Source organism: Aethalodelphis obliquidens, unplaced genomic scaffold (genome assembly GCF_003676395.1).
Source record: "Aethalodelphis obliquidens isolate GAN/ISIS:26980383/991018 unplaced genomic scaffold, ASM367639v1 scaffold1, whole genome shotgun sequence".
In the NCBI taxonomy this organism is placed as follows: domain Eukaryota; kingdom Metazoa; phylum Chordata; class Mammalia; order Artiodactyla; family Delphinidae; genus Aethalodelphis; species Aethalodelphis obliquidens.
In genome coordinates, this window is record NW_020837945.1 from 49,679,472 (window position 1) to 49,698,980 (window position 19,509).

The 19,509-nt window shown below is 35.5% G+C and overlaps 1 protein-coding gene across 1 annotated transcript in view; it reads left to right on the forward strand.

Moving 5' to 3' along the window:
- The window catches only part of ZPLD1 (zona pellucida like domain containing 1), a 123,060-nt gene that overhangs the window by 43,462 nt on the left and 60,089 nt on the right, over positions 1–19,509 (forward strand). Inside the window, exons 3-6 of the mRNA XM_027104015.1 lie at positions 1,736–1,789; positions 2,129–2,293; positions 12,026–12,104; positions 12,285–12,423. The gene's annotated coding sequence lies outside the window, so the exon portion shown is untranslated. The remainder of the gene's footprint in view (positions 1–1,735; positions 1,790–2,128; positions 2,294–12,025; positions 12,105–12,284; positions 12,424–19,509) is intronic.

A 19,509-nucleotide genomic window follows, 5' to 3' on the forward strand; every position in this document is an offset into this window, starting at 1 on the left:
ATAAAAATGGTAAAAAAAATTATTTAGATGATCTTTGGAAACAGTGTTAATAGATTGGCATGCACCTTGCTTTACTATAGCAATATACCTACTGAGAAGGCTAGAGGCTCATGCCTGCCAATCAGAATGCCCTGTTCTATGGAATATGCTAGAGACACAACTACACAGTATTTAATTTTTAACTCTTGTTTACCCAGATTTTACCCTTCTCAAAGCATTGGGTGTTGCAAACTTACAGTTTATCTTCTATCAGTTTATCATTACAGTTTATCTTCTATTAATTTATCCTCCCAATAGGATTTGAGTCTGTACACCCTTATTCACAGTAGCAACACATTTGTATATAATTATTTAGATTGGCTACCTCTCTAAAGAGTTGATCAAATGTGGTGTTTATGGTAAGCTTAGATTTCAGAAGTTTACGTTATACTTACTTTCTCCTCAAATTCTAGGTAACTTCAACTGACTTGTTATGGTAAAATTTTAAAAATACCTACTACATTCAGCAGTTCTTAAAGAAGAAATTATTTTTACTATAACCCATAGTTTAAAATGTTAAGAGAATACCTAATTAATTCTAGCCATTCTTGAATCCACCACTATAATTCAGAGCCCATATTTTTCTTTGAGTGAAATCTTCAAGAATTACATTTGTCAAATATTTATGCTGTCAATATGTTTGTTTTGTTTCTGCAATGAGATGATCAGCTTGAAGAAATTGTACAAGTGTTATCAGAAGTAAGAGCTCAGTATCAGTTCCATCAAAATGAAAATAATTGTTTTCTGAAGATCTCTTTCAATATTCAAGTGGATAATGCTTAGTAAGTCTACCCTGCAGGTTCTGCCAAATGTATTTTGGGAGTAACTCATCTGGAAATGCCATTAAGGTGGAGTCCTCCTCAAATTTAAATTGTTGTCAGCACTCGTGTGATAGAGATTGAGAGTTACTAAAGTACACTCTTTTAAATTTTCCAGTTAACTTATGATGCAGAACTCTGAGGAATTAATTCTGTTTTAGTTCAGAGCCTTGGGAAGGGCTAAAGCTGCTTTTTGAGAAAAGGCTGGGTTTTCATCTCAACTGCTGTGCAGCTGGGCAAGAATACAGATAACTTATTCAATATTTATATAAAATATAAATTATTCAATATTTATATAAACATAAATCTCATTAACTACACAGCCAGTAGTTAAGTCGTAAGGAAATCAGTTCGTTAAAAAAAAAAAACCCAAAATGTCTTCACTTCAGACATCTATAAAAACCTCAGTTTTCAAAAGATGTTACATATACTATGCTTTAGCAGGTCATCCGAGATAAACAATTATTTTTCTAAAATTTTTAATCTCCCCTCTGCTGTAACCCAAATCAGTAGAAAGCTACACAATCCAGTACTCCAAAAGGTTGTCATTTCAATGATATTTTTTTCATTTCATTGACTGATTCATTTATTCATTCCATTAACACTTATTGATCTCCTACTAGGAGCTCTTTCAGGCATGAGTTGTAAACCTAACAAAGACTCTGAACTTGTGCACCATCTTGAGTGATGTGGATACCCAGTACTGGATGACAGGAACTATAAAAGAATAAAGGAGAGATTAGGTTTTTTGTACTATATTTATTAATATTACCCTGAATGCCAACATGAGGTTTCTGGAGCAGAGAAGATTTATCACTACTTATTTATAGTAAATAATAATGTGTTGTTTCCCTTGTGCTACAACGTCCTCCCTCCAGGGCAGAGCAGTAAGAGCCAGATGTTACTCTACACATACTGGGTCTGAATTGTAGGTGAGTAAGCCCTCCTCTTCCCCCAAAAGAAAATGAATCTGCACATTGATACAGGAGAGAGGGGCAGCTGTTTTCCTTCCTCTTTTGAGAGAGCTTCCTCGGAAAAGTAATGGAGAGAATACTGAGTCCTCACTTTTTGAAATGTCTCCATGGTCCTGGGTGTCAACTCCCCTTGAAATGTAAACACATACCTCTGGGAAGTAAATCTCTCTGGAGTTCTTATTATTTATTCCATCATAAATTACCTTCTAAGGGTTGCATTTTAGCTCAGGTTCGAAGTTTCAGTAAAATTTTCTCAGAAAGCCCTACTGTGCAGAAACAAAAATATTTTCTCAACAGCCCCACAAGAAGGCTATGGGATAGAGCGTTTGATGAGTTCCTTTAGATTGAGTTGTCAGCTGTGACCTCTCTGAGGAAGTGATCTGAGCTGAGATCTAAAAGGCAAGAAGGAGTCGGCTGTGTGAACATCTGTGGAAATGAAACATCTGGCATAAAGATCTTAAGGTGAGAATGAGCTTGGAATGTTTCAGTAACCAAAAGAAAGCCACTGTGGTTGGAATATAATGAAGAGAATGAACAGATGTATATTCAGAGCAGTAGAGAGTAGCCAGATCATACTAGGCTTCATAGAATGTGTAAAGGATTTGGATTTAATTATAAATATAATAGGAAGCTATGGGAGCGTTTTTGAGCAAGGGGGATGCAGGGAAAACCATGAGGAAGATACTACAATAGTCTAAGGGAAAACAAGAAGAGTTTTGGATTATTTGTTAGTAGTAGATATAGAGAGGTGGGAATTGTACTTATTCAGTCATTTCTTTATTACTTCCCCATTTATCAAATGTATTGGGTGCCTACTATGTGCTATGTAGACATGTGCAAAGTTCCAGGAACATCATTGATTGAAAGATTGACATGATTTCTGTCTTCCTGAAATTTGTGATGCAGAGAGAGGCAGAAAATACTGTGTTTGGGATTGTAGGAGATGACATGGAAACAAGGAGGAGCATCTAAACCAGAGTGGGGCAAGGACACATAAAGGAAGTCTGAGTGTTAAGGTTGTGTTCAGCTGTGTCACAGAAAGTCAGTTGATGTGCTTATTTTATTCTTTTATTTTGCTTTATTTTTCATGTAACATTGAGTCTGGAGGCGGACAGTAATCCAGGGTTGTTGTTATGGTGACATGACAGCATAACAACAACCTTAGTGTTGTTGTTATGCTGTCACCCTTAGTGCAAGGCCGTTCTCCTCATATTTACAAAAAATGCTATGGCCCTTCTAGATATCACTTTTCAATCTAGGAAGAGAGACAGGGAAAAGATAAAGGGCAAAAGATATATTGACTAGGTTTGCTCAGTCTGTTAGGAAGACAACGCTCTGAAAAGCCCAACCCTCAACTGTCACGTATACCTCTTTGTCCAGAAGTAGTCACATGCCCATCTGCAGATTCACGGGAGCGTGGAAAGCTAAGTATTTTTAAATAGAAACATTACCCACTAAATTAATTTGTATTCATTTAGAAAGGAAGGTGTAATGAATTGATATTTGAGGGCAATTAAAAATGTCAGGCACAGGGATGATTTCTATGACTTGAAAGAAAGAAAAATTCTAAGAAGACCATTGAGACACTTACAGAAAAGAAAAAATTCCTGTCATTTAACCTTTTCTTTTCAATGCTAATTTTTTAAAAGAGCCATGATAAGAAGCAGTATAAAAAAGAATGTCTGTGTTATTCATTTTCTGTGAAGTTGCTATTGAAGATAGTATTCATATTTTAGTTAATGCTCCTTTATAGACTCTTGAACTAAATCCCTCTTTCGCTGTTTGACTCTTGTCCTTTACCGTTTTTTATAATAGCATGATTATAAAGCAGATATTATTTATATCCACATCTCTTACTTATAATATCCCTTAAATCAATTTAGAAATAGGTAGAAACCACTTACTTCAGCCATGACTGAAGAAAAAAATAAACAAATGTAATAATATAGTGAGCTTGGGAAAAATGCATTTGATCCTTAAGAGATTTTCTTAACTAAATATCTAGTACAATGGACTTTGGAGTTAGTCTCCAGTAAACAGAATACATGGCTTTTAACAAAAACAGACCCACGTATATCACTGGCCAGAATATTACCCTTGTAATATAGAAATTATACAAAATAAAATTAATTTAAAAACATTGTAAATTATCAAAGGTATTAATTTGATCCCTTAATTTCAGACTATATGGAGTATTTGTTTCCTGACCCTTCTGAATCTTTATAGCTTGCATTTCTTAAAACTGAAGGAAGGCATACCTCCTTGACAAACAGGAAAATTACTTAGGATGAATATCAGTAAATAACTCTTGCCCATGGGATTTCCATGTATTGCTGAAGTAGTGATTATAAACTGACTCTACCAAAGTTGTTTATTCCAGCAATGCCACTTCTTGATTTCAAGGTGAGAGCTCAACTGTGGGTCCAGATAGACAAACAAAATTAATTTTCACAAATAACCTTCCATGATCATGTGATTCAAATGTGGATATTTGGTGGTCTCATGCCTCAGAGAACACAGGAGATGTTGGACAATGCTTAGGACAAAAATCACTACCAAGATGGCACTAGGCAAGGTTTATACAAGCCTAACACCATTGATCGGACATTGTACAAATTATTCTTGGGAACTCATTACATCTGTATAAAACTCATTTTCCAGATTACTGATTATATTCTTAAAGGCAATCATTTTAGTGTTTAATTTCATGTTTGATAATTCGGAGAGTTCCCCATTTACTGTGCATTTTGTTTCCTTTTTCATCTTGATTGTACATGGATTTGATTGAACATTAGTATGTGGAACCATTCCTGCAATCTGGCTTTTGGCATTTATAGACTGGACATTTATCATTGCCTTACCACTGTGAAGACATTTTAATTGTTATATTCAGATAATGAATAGATATTTGCTCAGAGAGGAGTTGAGAATCAGTATTGGGCAAATACAGGCATTTCTTTACTTTGTCTTTATGTTACCATACAGATTATTATTAAAATTACAGTCATTTTCATCTCACATTCTTCAGTTAAACCTGAAACTCAGAATATTACAGAAGAATTCTTTTCAAAAAATAAAGAGGTGATCAAAAATGTATATGTGCCTTTAATGCAATAGATTGCTAAGTACTCCAATATTTCATCTGCACACTCACAAAATATTACCTCACTCACTCAGTTTCTAAAGCCTGTTAGGCTCCTGATGGTACAAATGGAGTGAACTTTCAGCAACCTCACACTGGGCTTCAGAAATGGTGAAATCAGGAAGCCACTTAGAGTTTAATCTCCTGTCTATTAAGAATTCTTTTGGAGAAACATAAGAGTCGTGGTTTGGCACCTACAAGTGCATAGGAAACCTGTTGAGTGGAAACTGGCCCAGGTACCTAAGTCCTGAATGGATTCCTTGTTCATGAAAGGCTTGCTACACATGCTTATGTTCTGAAAGAGCGTGGGGGGGTGTGGGAAGAGTGGTCAGATGGGAATACCAATAGATTTCTGTGACATTTCAAAACGTAATAACGTTCACCTTCCAAAATATTTATTTGGCAAAAAGAAAATTATTTGACCTAATCATTGTTTATATAAAGGTTAACACATGTTTTAGGAAATAATTTTTAAAGGACACCAGATCCTAAGAAAGAACTGTGTTTGCGAACACTCTTTCAGTGTCCTTAATACACCCATCTATTTTCTTGTGAGAAAGGAACACACTGGGTTCAGATAACACAAGGTGGTTGCAAAAGTTTGTTTTACATAGACTATTTAACTATAGGATGAAAAAATGGGAGCTGGAGGCAAATTGGATTCTACTTCTCCAAAGCTGAGAGAATAGAAAAGAAAGCCTTTGCCCAGCAGAATTAGCAGATGGTCTAAATCTCCTTGGGGTACATGGGCTCAATTTAATATTGATTTAAGATTTCTCATTCAAAGGGTTTAGCCTCTCCTGAGAATTTAATAAGCTAGGTAAGAATAAACTGTGTCATTCAATTTGAGCATTATAATTTGTCTAGTATGATTCAAAAGAGTTATTAAGGTAGCTTTTTATGCTTGGGAAAAACAATAGCAACACGGTGTCCAGCAGTCACATTAGCTATGGCTGGTGTAGACCACTTCCTTAGAAAGTCAGATCTTAGATTCATCTGACTTCAAAAACTAGCCTTGATGAAGCAAGCATGATTCTATCGCATGATTCTATCCTCTGTATTTGAGATAAATCTGAGCAGACAGTGAATACATGGGAGCCCAGAGGCAAACCTCCAAAAGAATCATTCAGCCAAGAATAATGAGTTGACTATAATAAGATAAAGTTTATTGTGAATAAATATAAATTCCTTCATTTCGAGTGCAGACAAATAAAAACTTTTGAGAAAGAATCTGTAAATATATAAGATAGGGGAGATGGAATTTAGCAGCAACATGTATAAAATTAGCCTACTGTATTAGGGCTCTCCAAAGAAAAGACCCAACGGTATAATATATTCTTTCTCTCTCCCTCTCTCTCTAAATATATATATATTTTACATATATATTTACTGTTGGCTGTATGGAGAGGGCTTAGAAGGTAAAACATTTAAAAGGTTTCTTTAAAATGATGATGGAGAAAAATTGATTAATATTTTTCCATTTATGAAGCTCAGGGAGTGAATACTTTCCCATATACATTGTAATTTCATCCATAATTGTTATGTTTCTGTAGGTCAAAACCATAGATTAGAAAATGTTAATTTTGTTCTTTATTTCTTATCCTCTGTTTTGTTAGGATAAAGCCACAAAATACCTTCCTGAATGTGTCAAAAAAGTAACTATGATGTTATGACTTTGAAATGATTATAATAAAACTAACATCAAGACGGTACCTTTGGACGTACCATTTTTCCCCTTCACGATGTGGTACTTTTTATATGATAAAAATATATACGTGAAACTGTGATGTTGGGCCTCATGGACATTCAGTATTATGTATAAATGGACATAGGAAATTCACTCTGTGACTCAGGAAAATGCCACTACTGGCTAATTGAGCAGTACTGTCTAAAAGAACAAGATTTTAACAGGAAACTGTCTCATTTTTTTCTAGTAAGAAAATACCATTGACTATTACGACTTCTAGACAATGTGGCAAACTAGTAGCTCAAAGATTTAATCCAGTCCAAATATGTGCAAATGATTTTTTTTTTTTTTTTTTTCCGGTACGCGGGCCTCTCACTGTTGTGGCCTCTCCCGCTGCGGAGCACAGGCCTTCGGACGCGCTGGCTCAGCGGCCATGGCTCACGGGCCCAGCCGCTCCGCGGCATGTGGGATCCTCCCGGACCGGGGCACGAACCCGTGTCCCCTGCATCGGCAGGCGGACTCTCAACCACTGCGCCACCAGGGAAGCCCTGTGCAAATGATTTTAAAACATGAGACAGCACATAAAATGTGGGTAGTTTCAAATGATCTACTCTTTCCTTGAAAAATTGGAATGTCTGGCAATGTTGAGTAATGTATTCCTGCATGGCAAAAGTCTCCTGAAAGAGTGTAGCCATTGCTTCGTGTCCTGGAATTGGATACAGTTTCAGCTTCTCACCCAATGTGCCCATGTGCCCCTTCACCAGGTAGTTTGCATCACTCATTTACATTATCTTCCAGCCCTTGTAGTCCTTGAAGTTTGTTTACTGTCTTAGAAAAGAGGTGATGCTCAAGTTAACTAAAGAGTTCAGAACAAACTCCCACCATCCTCGAATGTGTGTTGAAACGATTGCAGTAGCCTACGTTTCTAGCTTAGAAATTTCTTAGAATCCTTGGTTTTAAAAAGAATGGGCCCATTTTATTATGACAGTAGTGATATAATTAGAACAATTATTCCTACCATTATCTAGTTTGTGGCTTTCAACATAGATTTGCTGGAAATACAAACCACAGTTTCAGTGCTTTTATTGGCAAATTGGGGTGTATTGGTGAACTGATACAGTAATTGCAGTTGTATAGCCACCAGCACTCCAATTTACAATTATTTTAAATTTAATGCTTTTGATTAGGCATTTCCAGAAATGAGTGTGCCTAAGTAATCTAAGAAACAAGGAAATGCCTTATAAATCTAGGATGATTTAAAAGCTTTCTTAAAGTTATTCAATACCAGATACCTAATAAAGCTAGTTCCTGGAATTGATCATCTATAAATAAATAACTACCAAGAAACTGTAGTACTATAAATACTGTAATAACCATGAATTCTTCATTGAAAGCATCTAGAGTATGTTAGTACATTGTATATAAGGAGAATCTCTAAAAATACCTGAAAAAACAAACAGAGGTTTAAGTATCCTGAGACATATGAGCAACAATATACCAGTATTTCCACTGATGGTCTTAAAGTAATAAATTCAGCATTCCTCTAATAACATTTTCCCCTTTTGTGGTACAATAATACATTCAATACAATAAATTTTAGTGTAGCCTGTAGCTGCTTGCTAACTTATCAACCAACAATTTATGCTGATCAAGAAGCAAGGCTACTTTATTTGGCTTTTAGACTCTTGAGATTAGAAATATTTGGTTAAATTACTTGTTGAGTTGGGAAATCGATTGCACTTATGCGTAAAGCTTGTTTGGGTCCTCTTTCAAGTATGGCTGAATCTGTATGTATAATTTGTCTACAATGCTGCATGGCCTGAAATCCCATTAGGACATAGAGCCAATTTCTTTGTGTATAAGAATACATGGGGGGACTTCCCTGGTGGCACAGTGGTTGAGAGTCCGCCTGCCGATGCAGGGGACACGGGTTCGTGCCCCTGTCCGGGAAGATCCCACATGCCGCGGAGCGGCTGGGCCCGTGAGCCATGGCCGCTGAGCCTGCGCGTCTGGAGCCTGTGCTCCGCAACGGGAGAGGCCACAGCAGTGAGAGGCCCGCGTACCGCAAAAAAAAAAAAAAAGAATACATGGGCTACAACTTGTTTTGTTAGTGCCTGAAAAAACTATAATACTTCTACAATGTAGGTCTGCAGTAGGAAACCTGTTAGGGTGCATCTATGAGATGCCTACATGCCAACTGAAAATGAAAAGTAAAGTAAATTTGTTGGGGAGAATCTCTGATGTCAAAAACTATTTTCTGGGGACTTTCCTGGTGGGCCAGTGATAAAGAATCCTCCTTACAATGCAGGGGAAGCAGCTTTGATCCCTGGTCAGGGAGCTAAAATCCCACATGCCATGGGACAACTAAGCCCACGCGCCACAACTGCTGAGCTCATGCACCTCAACTAGAGAGACCCTGTGCTGCAAACTACAGAGCCTACACGCTCTGGAGCCCACGTGCCACAGCTAGAGAGAAGCCCACGCACTGCAATGAGGAGCCCACATGCCTCAACAAAGATCCTGAATGCTGCAACTAAGACCCAATGAAGCCATAAATAAATAAATAAATAAAATAAATAATAAATAAACCTTAAAAAAAAGATAGTTTCTGGCTGCTGGATTAACTGATTATATCAAAGTTTAAAAATCAACACATATATATATATATTTATGAGATCCTTTATATATTGAGCTCAGGTCCATCTTAAAAAGAACTCTGAAAATGAGACTAAACATTTGGGTGATACAAACTTTATCAAGCACAGAGGTTTAGAGCTACAGAATTCTTATATTTATTTTATAATACCATTCTTTATTGTGAAGCTAAAACTTTGCTTTAATAGAAAATTATGCTAAAACTAGTCTTATTTGCCTTTTCCTTTAACTTTGAAAAAAACATATTTATATCCCCACTTTCAAATACATTTTCTGTAATTTGTCACTGTTTTTCTTCATTCATTCATTTATTCAAAATATATTATCGAGTGCCTCTTATGGGCCAGGCTTTCTCCTGAGTACTAGGGAAGCATTAGGGAACAAGAAGAACCTACAGTGGGGATTACATTCAGGTATGTGTCTGGAGGGAGAAGACATAAATAAGTTAAGTTATGTAGTATGTTAGAAAATAAGTGCTATAAAACTGGATAAGATGGAATCATTCAGGACGCAGTTGTACATAGTGAAGTGAACAGGGCAAAGACTGAACCCTGGAAGCAGTTCCATCACTGAGAGATAACTGTGAGACTACAGTGGAAATCAACCTTTATCCCTTCCCCAATACACAGATTGCTGGCGAATGTCAACTTCATCATTCTAGGTTTGACTCTAATAATAAAAAGTGAAAAATCTCACCTTCATGTCCCACACCAGAAAGATACTTTTATTAAATGACAGAAAGAACATAAGTCTCCTGTAAGCAAGGTCCTAAAATACCGACTTATTAACTATGCTCTATTATTGCTGCATGTGACAAGGAGGGCTTTTTACTTTCATTTTCTAGCTGGAGGAATTCAGTCATTGAGGTTTTAGTTATATGATTTTTAAAGGAAGTTGGGAGTGAGCCATCTAGTTTGAGAAAACAGAAGTCAGGGTGCCTTCCTAGTCTAAATTCAGTCTTTTTTAGGTACTAAAGGGCACTGGTCACTTCTTCTGATTATGAAACATCCTTTTCTGGACAGGATGACTGTCAGATTTCCACTTCTGATGCTATCAGATACTGATGAATATTTTATGGGGCTAAATTATTCTCTGATACAAGCATATGTTGCATATACAACTAATCACTATTCAACCAAGTCACACAGCCTATAAGACAAGAAATCCTCTTAATAAAGGGGCTCAGAGTTTTCAAATAGCTGATACAATTTTCCCTTGGAAGTTTGTGGAATTGCTGTTCACTACATTTTTAAAGCAAAGTAGTAACTAATACTGTCAGCTGCTTTATCTCAACTATTTTATATTTTCCTTGCGAAAGCCTCTAATGGAATTTCTCTCTTTTTAGCTAACCAACTTGTAGGGTATGTGTGTAATGGTATTCAATATTTATGAAATGTTCATTTTCTCATAGGATAGAAACTGCTGATTTTTTTATGTAAATGACAGAATTTATTAATTGCTACTTGAAGCTGTTGCATTTTTATTTAACTTTTAAAATGGTGGAGAACATGGCAGAGATGTGTTCAAAGTAAAACCTGAAACATCGCTTGAAAACATCTCACTCAAAAGCTTCATTATGGAGTAAAACAGCCTCTGGAGAATGATGCTGCAGTTCTGTCAGCATAATTAGGAAGGCCTAAAAAGAGGTTTCCTAGAATTGTTTTTATGTTTTTAATCAAGAAAATACAAAGAGTTTTATATTGATGGTATTCAAAAAGTTGGTAGGTTCATGTATCTCATATTTACTCAGGAGGAGAATGGTATTATAACTATGCTTGTTTGTGGAATTGACACTTCCCTGAAAAACATGAACCTGAATTTGTCTGGTGTAGAAAGCACCAAACTCCCTTTCAATACTAAACAGGAGATAGAAGGCAATGTGAATAGCCTCTGTCTATTATTTTTTAGTAGTTATATTAGCTTTAAATTCACTTACCATTTAGGGAAAGAGTTTGGTTCAGGGGATTTACTAGAAATCTTAAAAGGCTGAACTCTTGGATTTTAATCTCAGTTCACAGTAGCCATAGGCAACTTGCCTCTATCACAGAAGCAATTGAGAACTTAAATGTTGTTAAAGTACCCTAAGCCAATTGAATAAAATGAAATTTTATAAAGGTATCAGCTAGTGGTATTACTGATAAAATACTGTCCTTTTTCAGGATAGCAATTATTATTAAACAGCTGATGGAGTAACATAAATCTATACAATGGGCTCCAAGCTTCCCCACAGCCATCCCTAAGCACAGTAGTGCATGAAGTGCATGAAGCAAAGCTTTACTGTGGTCAGAGTATCTCAAAAACCTTTCCCTGTGGCACCCAAATCCCAGCTTCCCACTTTTCTTCTCAATGAGAAATGATAATAGCTTTTGGGGTGGAATGCTTAGATGACATCCAAACCCATTCCAAGGCTCCAAAGCCTGGTGGAAGTCTCTAAACAAAAGCAGAGATTGTGAAGCAGGTTCAGTGTCTAGCTCATTCTTCACAATTGGGTCCTGTTAGGTTTTTCGCATTGATGGCTTCTTAGTCATTATTATCCCAATCAAACTAGTTTTCACGATGATATTCCATATCCCATTTTCATCGCTACATGAAATGTAGTATTGAAAAGACCAGGCATCTTTCATGAAGCACAACAGGACATTGATAACCATGCAGATTAATTCCCAATCCAATCTCAGGCCTTGTTTCTTACTTTATGATTTTTTTCTAGACCAGCAGGCTGACGATGGCTCGCTTCACACATACCACTCAAGACTTCTGTACAGTGTAAAATAGAAGATCAAAAGCAGGTAGGAAAAAAAAAAAAGAGTAAGGGAATGAAATGAAAATTGAAAGAGATGTAGTTGGAAGGAAACAAAAGCCTATAAAAGATGAGCTCAAGTTTCATGTTGGTGATGATTAATCTTGCAAAAACTTCTGGGACCTGTGGAAGCATTTGCTTGTCTAAAATCCAGCTTTTTTTTTTTTAGACTTCTCATAATGAGCAACTCACCTCCCATTTGAAGGATCAAATCTTTTCTGAAAAAGTGTGGTAAGGCCAACATTCAGTCACATGCGGCAGAGCCGGGCACATGGAGGACAGCTGACTCCACAGAACCAGGGACTTGGGTAAGTGCCCAGCACTGAAGCCACCTAATGTGACTACAAATGCTCACTTTTTAGTAAGCATGGAAAATTCATTTTAATTTAATAACGTGTTTGCGACATAAGGCAGCCTCCAGTAAAACTTTTCTGGTGGTACGGTTCCAGTGATGGGTAACGGTTGGGCTGGCAATTAAATGTAGCAAAAGAAAGTGAAAAACATCTTCCCATATTTGGAAACAGAAAGGTGGAAACAAAATTTTATTTTGTGAATTGTAGTCCCGTCTGAAATATTTTGATTAGATTTGGAGAAAGAACTGACTCTTTGGGCAGTTTCTTCAATTCTAAGCATAGAGCTTGAGGTCAAATGTTGTACAGGTCTGCCACACCATTGTATTCCAGACTCCAGTCCCATCCACGGTCTGTCACCAGTCAGCTTCAGCCCACAAATATTCCATTAATGGAAGCAAACAGGCATTTATATTTGAGATTTCTTATCAGGGTTCTACCATACCAGAAAAGCTGGCTGAATATGGCATCATCTCTAATTACAGAGATTATATGATAATTGAAGATAATTATGATCTATTTTTCTTTTAAATGAAAATTATTTTAATGATGAGCCTAGTATTGTTTGAATTGACATGGAATCTCACACAACTTGGGAGAAGTCATCCATGACTTAGAGGAAACGTTGTGATTTCCATTTCTTGGGTGATCTCTAAGGCTCCTTCTTTCCAAGATTGCCTTTGGTAAAACCAGTTGTTTGTGGTGTTAAGAAAAAGACCTCACTTCTTAGGTTCATGTGTTGGAGATAATAATCTTTTTGGTTCTCAGGAGTGTGACATTATTTATTTTGCTGCTCTAAATTGGCTTCTTACAATTTGTTTAAGGGGCCAAAGAAAAACAATTCTAAACTGTCAGTTTAAATAAATTTGGTAGTAACAACAAAGCCGTTGAATTCAGTTAAAAAACTAATATTTCTTTTAATACATAATAGAAAATATCTCTTTATTATTTTATTTTTCAGTTACTAGCTTTCTTCTGAAGCACATATTAGAACTACTATTTGAACCATTGCTCCTACTTATTTTTAAATGTCCCTAAATGAATTTTGATTTTTCTTCGCTGATTGTTATAATGCTTAGCAAAATATAAAAACCTAGAAATATGCTCTATGTCCATTCATTTTAGAGATTTTCAGAAATATCCTCAAAATAAAATATAGTTATTGTTATTAATAGTCACATAATATACTATCGAAATCATGCAAAATATTAAATCTACATTCCTTTCAAGACTTTTAAAGCTTTTTTCCCCCCTTTAAAAGAAGGCCTATAGTAATGTGCAGAGGCAATAAAAAGTTGAATTTTTCTGCTAGGAAATCTTATTTTAATGGTAACTTTTGAACCATGAGCAGATGCTCAGAATATTATCTATTTAGTTAAGGCATCAAACAGAATTACTGACAATTCACGTTTTTGTAGCTTTTTCAAAAGCTTGAATAGTATTAAGTTCACTAGTAGAGAATGATAATCTTTTGTATCATTTTAACACCTATTAGCAATGTTTGCTTGCAAGGAATTCAATTTTTTGGTTCATTTACCAAATTCGTGGGCTTTTTTTTTTTTTCCTGTATTTAAGATGGAATGTAAACTGGGTTAAGACTATAAATTAAACTTGATCTGGTTTGCTATGTTTTGTCTTCATTACAAAATGGTATAGCTAGGAGCCAGGCATAACAGCTTTACTAAGATATGATAAAGTAGACATTAGGCTGAGTTTTACAGATTCAGAGTCATTGATGATTGTTATTAGATGTCTAATTTGATTTCAACTGGGGAATTATAGGAATTCCAAACTCTCAAGACTTCAATGGTGAGGTGAAGAAAGGAACACCTCAAAAAAGTAAATGATCAATTCAACTAGTTCAATAGTACTTTTCCAAATATTTTAAGAGTATCATAGTAAGTATTTTATTGCTAATAACCAATGGCCTTTACCAAGGTTTATAGAAAAATATATTATTGAGAAAATGATATTGGCTGAAAGAAATCCCCTCAGAAATGGACTGTGTCCTATTCACCAGATTTACATGTATGTGTGTGTGTGTGTGTGTGTGTGTGTGTGTGTGTGTGATAGTCATATACTAATTGTTTAAAGCAGGGTCTGCAAAGTTCTCTATAAAGGGCAGATAGTAAATATTTCAGTTTTTTTGGGTCTCTGTAATGACTACTCCTATTTGCCATTGTAGCTCAAAAGTGACCTTAGAAAAATACGTGCACAAGTGAGTGTGGCTATGTTTCAATAGCATTTCATTTGTAGACACTGGAATTTTTTTGGTTTATTTTTTTGGTTTTTGGTTTTGGTTTTGGTTTTGGTTTTCTTTGGCCACGCCTCACAGTGGCTTGCAAGATCTTAGTTCCCTGACCAGGGATTGAACCTGTACCCCCTGCAGTGGAAGCACAGAGTCCTAACCACTGGACCACCAGGGAATTCCTGACACTGGAATTTTTGAATTTTATATAATTTTGGCTTTTCATGAAATGTTATTCTTCTTTTGACTTTTTGCAACCATTAAAAAAATGTGAAAACTGCTTTTGCTCATGATCCATACAAAAATAGGTGATAGGTAGAATTCAGCCTGTAGACCATAGTTTACTGAGCCCTGGTTTAAAGTATTAGTTTTCTAGAACTCGCAGTGGGTTATATGTACTAGTATCTCAAAAAATATAAAAACCAGAATTATATACTTGGATATTTACGGATTTTTTTAAAGTGACCAAAAATCATTTAGAATATAGAGAGCCAAACTGAAGAAGAAGAAAAAAAGCAGTTGCTAAGCCTCAAGAACAATGACGTTAAAGATAGATTAATATGACGTTTTATTATTTCTGTTGCTGTGAGCGTGAAAAATTCAGATGCTGAATACACAAGATATTTTTAGTTTGGTTAAAAGGAACTGAGACCAAATGAAAACGTCAGTGGCTTTATTTACAAAGTTAAGATTCTCTATAAAATAAGGTTGACTTTAAACTTTCAATAACATTATAGTCATTTAATATGAAATGACTATATATACATATATGATGTATGAAATTACATCATTAGAGAAAATAAGAAAAATAAGAAAATAAGAATGAAGACCACTTATTGTCAAATTGTTAGAATTTAAAATACAATATTTGCTCAAATATGCTTATCTGATAAATAGCCAGAGTTCATATAACCACACTGTCTCTTTCTGAACACACCATCATTAATGAAAATCTTTTGTACATTACATGAATTGTACTTTCAAATTAAATAATTTATCTCTAGATAAGATATATTATGGAATTGGAAAGAATTCATGGCTAACTTTTCTTTCTATTTTAAATGTAATTAATAATAATTTGGATATAAGATGTTAAAATAATTGATAGCTTTTAAAATAATCTTTTAGAGATTTTAAATCATTATCCATAGAATATATACATTTGAAAAACTTATGTGTATTTGTGTATTATGCATATTTGGGCTCACATATTTGAATTCTGGCACAGCAATTCTATTTAGGAACTTCTTTAGAATAAGTATTTAAAATTAAAGTAATGTATTTCTGGCCTCTAAAATTTCTTGGTTTATTAATTCTATCATAGAAATGTGTTCCATCAATGTTACTGGAGTGAAAGTAGACTTAGGAAGGGACTATTTTTAACTTTGATGGGATTTAGTTTGTAAAAATTTTTAAAATTGAAAATATTATTTACAGGGCATAAAAATACTCCCTGAACGTTTTTTAAAAAGTGAAGTAATTAATTAAAGCTATTCAGAGAACATAAAAATACTAGCTGAGCATTTTTTAAAAAACAGAATCATTTAACCAACTATATGCAAGCAATTTTTACTCCGAGAGTTTTATATACCTAGGTATAATTTCAAGTCAAGTTCTAGACCCCAAATCTCATTTTTGTTTGTATTAAAACCACATAAAAATCAATACAAATGATTTCTAGTGATGGGTGGATGGATTTGAGGATTTTAAGTGATGTTTTGATGATATTGAAAATTCTAATTTCAATAGTGATGTAATCCTTAAAAAAAAACAAAGCATTATCATGATTAGGATAGATGTCGATATGCTTGATCTTCTACATTTTGATAGTGTGTTAGTATCCCTTTTGTAACAAGATAATCATTCCTTTAACAGACATATCTTGAGAATCTACAGTGGACCTGGCACTATGCTAAGTCCAAAATACAAAGGTGAAAATAACATTCTTGCTTTCATGAAACTTACAGGTTATTAGGGGAGAACAAAGATGCACATCTTAGTCAACTGGGGTGGTTTTGACTACAGGAGACATTTGGCAGTATCTGGAGATAGGAAGTGGTCATGACTTGAGGCGGAGTTCTTCTGGCACATAGTGGGTAGAAGCCAAGGATGGTATTAAACATCTTACAATGCTGTTAAAATATCCTACAGCAGGGCTTCCCTGGTGGCGCAGTGGTTGAGAGTCCACCTGCTGATGCAGGGGACACAGGTTCGTGCCCCGGTCCGGGAAGATCCCACGTGCCGTGGAGCGGCTGGGCCCATGAGCCATGGCCGCTGAGCCTGTGCGTCCGGAGCCTGTGCTCCACAACGGGAGAGGCCACAACAGTGGGAGGCCCGCATAGCGAAAAAAAAAAAAATATATATATATATATATATATATATATCTCCTACAGCAAAGAATTTATCCAGTCTAAAATGTCAGTAGTGCTGACTTTGATAAACCTTGATCTAAGTGTAAAACATTTTTAGAACAGTTATTATAGAATGATGCACAGACTCTGGTGGGAACACAGAAGAGTCAGTGGTCAATTTAATATCTCAACAAACAAGAACAGTTGTCTTGATAGAGGAATATTTTCAAAGAAGAGCTGTGCGTGAGCTGATTCTTGAAAGGCTGAATGGAGAGATGTTCCTGTAGGGAGAGGGTGGAGTTGGATAGAAGAGCTTTCCAGACAAAGTCAGCAAAGTGAGCAAAGGCATGGATGTGTAAAATGACTTCTTATCTTTGGGAACTATACAAAGTATAGTGTGTAGGTTGGGGGTGGGAGTTTGGGTGGGTAAGTAGGAATCTCATCTTGGGAGCTTTTTCTTACTATGTCATGTAGAGTTGGGTTTTCTCCTGGAAGGTGTTAGAAATGATGCAAGATTTTGAGCAGGGATATAAGATGAAGCAGTCTATTTGTAGGATTCATCAGCCATGGTGCGAAGTGTCGTGATTATTTAAGGGAAAGTAAAATCCTACTTCATTTGACCAGAGAAGAGACACAAGAGGATATAGTCTTTCAGTAGGAAAGAAAATTCCTTACTTCTTTTCCTATAAAAGTTTTGCTTCTGATTCAATATCTTTCACTTTATTTGTCAGAACTATATCAAAGCAACAAAAACTTAGCCTTAACTCATTTTCTGTAGTTTTATAAATGTGTTATGTTGCTGATTGGCTGACTCTTGTGGACAGAAGCTGCCATGTTGTAGCTTCAGGTAGAATTGCCCTTCCTTGGAGGTTCTATTTTCAGACTCTTGTTGTGTAGCCATGGTGAAGAAAAAAAAAATCTGCTTACCAATGAAAAAAAGACAACCATAAATGGAATCTCAGCTGTAGCAAAACCTTATTCTTCTGTCTCAGTGGTTCTCAACCCTGGATACTTACTCATTAGAATCGCTGGAGGGAGAGATTTGTGTTTCTGTATTTCTTGAAACTCCTCACATTAACTCAGACAACTCTACCATGGATACAAAATATTAACCCCACATTTTTTTTATTTGGCTTTGAAATGACTTCTTTTTTAGATTTTTTTCAATTTAAACACACCTTCTTATTTCCATTAAAAGTTAAAATGATCTTTTAATTTTTTTAGCATACACCTACTTTCAAAGAGTAGCTTTCTGACAGTGTAACAGAGCAAGAGTGAAGTAGTCTATGATTTCTTATATAAAATCCACAAACTGTATGAATCTCACTCATGTAGCAGAGAGATAACTAGAGATTTGAACATGAAGTTTTGAACAGTGATATTTATATTGATACTTTTAAATGGTCTTATTTTGTGCTGCTCATCTCTATGATCAATTGGTTCACGTGGCTAGTGAGTGTGGTGCAATGAAGCGGGTCTAGGAGTTTGATCTTCCTATGGCCCACTCCCTGTCCTTTAGCCATAGATTATATTATTATTATCCTTTTGCTTGCTTCTTTTGTGGGGCCAGTCAAAACTTGTTTGTGGGTAGGGACATTTAGCCCATATGTACCATGTTTCTACCTTATTCTAAACTGGTGGGTTTCAAACTTTTGACTATAACTCACAGTCAGATATTTTACTTTGTGATCTAGTAGACACACATCCATCCATACATGTATAGCACATAAACATTTTACAAAAATAATCTATTCCATTACATCCTATACTATCCCATACTATTCTATTTCATGAGAAATGTTATTCTTGACCCACTAAACTGATATACTAGCACAATAGTTATTTTAAAAGGTTTTTCTAATCTAAACCCATGATTTTCAGCACAGCCTGTGGGTTATAGCGTCCTCCTAAGGGGGTCAGTAAAACCCTAAAGGGGTGTGCAGGTAGCTTGAAAACAAAACTGTTCTTTGTTCCATTGCTTTAATTTGTGTTTAGTGAAGACAGTTAATTTGTATAGATTTTCAAATATTGCATGTAGGAGAAAATGAGATTATTTAACTTTTTGAAAGATCTAATCCCTACTTTTCTTCAAATCCCATTTATATGTTATCTTTTTCATGGAGTCATCCAATGAATGGAACAAACTAAACACCCATTGAAATTCACTTACCAGTTAAGTATGTATTGCTGGGTGACACCTTTTGTGTAATTCTTTGGGTCAGAGACATTTATGTTATGATGAGCTCTGGTTTTCATACTGTTCTTGATAGACTGTTTACCAAAGTAGTCTGAAGAGGTGGGATCTCCGTGACTCTGAGGATTTATGTTTAAATTTGCCAAAGGTTCTGCTGTACTAGTTATAATGAAACACTGTCTGCAGTCTCATCCACAGTAATACATTCTTTTGCTCACCTCCTTCCTTCTGCTCACCTCCTTCCCCTCACT